The following is a 3,627-nucleotide window of genomic DNA, read 5'->3' on the forward strand; positions in this document are numbered from 1 at the left end:
ATAACGGAGATTGTTGATAGATCTTCCACCAATCCTGATGCCACAATTCTCCTCATAGAGCCCAGCCTCTCGGATAATCTGCTCTGCATACATGTTGAATTTCTGTTTTACTACTATGTATTACTATTAAGTCCTTTCAGGACTTCTGCTTCTCGCCAGGACAGAATGCTAGATACCTGACTTGCTCTCCCATCAAAAGCAACTATTGACTGGGAAAATGAAACAAATCTTTTCAGACATTGAACAATAGCAAGCATAGGGCTGTGACTTTGAGAGACGTGAACTTCACAACCATACCATGATATACTGACTTTCCTACCCCAGGAAGTCTTCCTTTTGAGGAGCAAAAAGCGGACTAGAAGTGGAAAAGTACTCTCACTTCACTAAGGAAGCAGAAATTGGAGTAGTGAACTGTGGAAATATTAAGGATAGATAATCTGGGAACTGAGAGCTGTGAAAAGGGAGGTTCTACAAGTATACATTCGTATTCAATGTGGATTCTTGGCCATGAGAAGGGCAGGCTATATCTAACAGAATGCTCTGCAAAGCTGAGCTGGGATCATCTGCCACATGCCATGAAAGTTAGGAGACTGAACTCCAGTGGGATGAAGGGACTTCTTTGAGCATTTAAGGCATCCAACTTCAAGAGACCCCAGTAAGACCACATCTTAAGAGTCAGGGTTTAGCATGCATGCCTAAAAATACAACACAAAATCTTGTTTGCCCCATATCAGATGCCCTAACAAATAATAAAACCAGACAGAGCAAAAAGGATTTATAAGGACAAACCCAGTAACTATGAAAAGAAGACAACACAATCACGACTGTCTTCAATGTTATCAGTCATGTAACAAACATGCCTGGCATTATCAAGCACATAATAACAAATGACTTCTTGTGCATCTGCTATGAGTCACAGCCACTCTATGATCAGGGGATCTGAACAGTGGATCTGTCCTGTCCTGTGCCATCCTCATCGTCTCTGACATATTCAAGCCTACAGTTACCATCACAGAGTCAATCCATCTCCTTGAGGGTCTTGCGCTCCTTCACCGACCCTCCATCCTTTCTGAGCTTGACGTCCTTTCCAAGGACTGAAGCCTGTTAACAACGGGCCCAAAGTATGTCAGATGCCATTTCAGTAGCCTTGCATCTAAAAAGGACTTTGGCTGCATCTTTTCCAAGACATATTTGTCCTTTTTGGCAGTCCATGGGACCTTCAGCACTCCTCTCCAGCACCACAATTCAGAAGCACCTACTCCTCACCAGTCATTCTTATTCCACTTTCATATACATAGCAAGTCATAACCAAAACCACCCGTGGTTTGAATAAGGCACTCCTTAGTCTTCAAATTGACATCTTTGCTCTTCAGCAGTTTGGAGAGATTCCTGACAGCAGATTTTCCCAGTGTGTCTTTGATTTCCCAGATGCTGGTGCAGCATATTTAAACAAACAAGATGATGTAATTGACAATTTATCTATCTACCATGATGTTGCCTATTTGGCCAGTGGTGAGGATTTTTGTTTTCTTGATAGTAAGATTTAACCCATATTGAAGACTGTAGTCTGTGATTCTCTACAGCAAGCATTTCAAAGCTTCCTCATTTGCAGCATCTAGGATGTATAATCTACATAACACATTCTTCTTCATAGAGTTTAGCTTCTCAAATGATTTGTTCTGCACACAGATTGAATAGGTATGGAGAAATGGTTCAACCCTTTGTATGCACTCCCTAATTTAAACCACACAGTGTTCCATTGCTTTGTTCATACGACAGCTTCCTGGTTTCCTTATACATTTCATATGAGTACAATCAGGTGTTCTGGGTTCCCATTCTTCTCAATGTCAGCCATAATCTGTTATGATCTACACAGTCAAATGCCTTTGCATTTGATAAAACACAAATATTATCCTGGTTTTCTCTGCTTTCAGCTGAGATTTATTGAACATCAGCAATGATATCTCTGGTGCCATAGCTGCTTCTAAATCCAGCCTGAAATTCTGGCAGTTCTCTTTCAATGTACATATTCATAGCTATATTGACTGATCTTCAGCAAGATTTTACTTGCATGTGACATTAATAATATTGTTCAGTAATTTCCACATCCTTTTGGATCACCTGTTTTGGGAATGAGAACAAATATGGATCTCTTCCAGTCCTTTGGCCAGGTATTTATCCTCCAAATTTCCTGGCATAGCTTGGTGAGCAAGTCTAGGGTTGCATCTGTCTGTTTAAATGTGTCAGTTGGCATCTCATCAATTCCTGGGGCTTTATTTTTTGCTAATGCCTTCAGTGCAACTTGAACTTCTCTCTTCATTACCATTGGTCCTTGATCAAACTCTGCTTCCTGAAATGGTTCTGTGTCTACCTATTCTTTTTTTCTTCCACGAATTCTTTTTGGAACAGTGACTCAGAAGGGTGCAGTGGACAAAGTACTGGGGAAAAAAAATGACTGTTGTTAGGTATCATCGAGTGCAGTACAACTTATAGGGACCCTATGAACAACAGGTCTGAACCCTGTCCTTTTCTGTACCATCCTCATTATCTCTGACACACTTGAGGCCATTTCTGCAGTCACTGTGTCAATCCATCTCATTGAAGGTCTTCCTCTCTTTGCTGACCTTCCACCTTTTTCAAGCATGATGTCTTCTTCCAAGCAATAACCTCTCTTAGCACTAAGCCCTAAAGTATGTGAGTCTTCTGCCATCCTCACTTTGCCAAGGAACACTCTGGTTGTACTTTTTCCAAGACATATTTGTTTGTTCTTTTGGTAGTCCATGGTATGGATATTCAGTACTTTTCTCCAATATGAGCTCAAACACATCAATTCTTCTGTCGTCCTTATTCAATGTCCAGCTCTCAGATGTGCAGCAAGTGATGGAAAAGACCATGGCCTGAATCAGGCATGCCTTAGTCTTTGCTCTTCAGTATTTGGAAAGGTCCGTGACTGTGGTCTTGCCCAAAGCAATACGTCTCCTGGTCTCCTGACTTCTGGTACCAAGGGTGTTAATTATGGATCCGAGTAAGATGAAATAGTTGCTAATTTAAACCTTTTCTACATTTATCACGATGTTGCCTATTGGTTTAGTGGCGACGATTTTTGTCTTCTTGATGTTGAGATGCAATACATATTGAAAGCTGTAGTTGTTGATCTTCTGCAGCAAGTGTTTCAAGTCCCTCTCACTTTGAGTAAACAAGGTTGTGTCACCTGCATAATGCAGATGGTGGATGAGTCTCCCTCCAATCCTGAAATCACATTCTTCTAATAGAGTCCAGATTCTTGAATGATTTCCTCAGTGTACAGACTGAATAGGTAACAGAGAACAGCAGAACCCTGATATATACTTGATTTTACATCATTCAGTGTTCCCTTGCTCTGATATGGGGGAAAAAAGAAAACTGAAAATACTACTTATATTGAAGAAAGTGTAAACTGGAATTAATGTAGGGATGATCTAAATGTTGGAATGTATGGTATGAGACTGTGTTTTGAAATAATTTTTAAATATTTTCAAAAATAGAAAGGAAATTATGTCTATAATGAAGAATAGATGAAAATATGAGAAATGTATACCATAAATGAAAATTATAGAACTTAAAAAATACAGTGTCTGAAATTAAATA

Source organism: Elephantulus edwardii, unplaced genomic scaffold (assembly GCF_000299155.1).
Source record: "Elephantulus edwardii isolate Elephantulus edwardi_28Jun2011 unplaced genomic scaffold, EleEdw1.0 scaffold00022, whole genome shotgun sequence".
Lineage (NCBI taxonomy): Eukaryota > Metazoa > Chordata > Mammalia > Macroscelidea > Macroscelididae > Elephantulus > Elephantulus edwardii.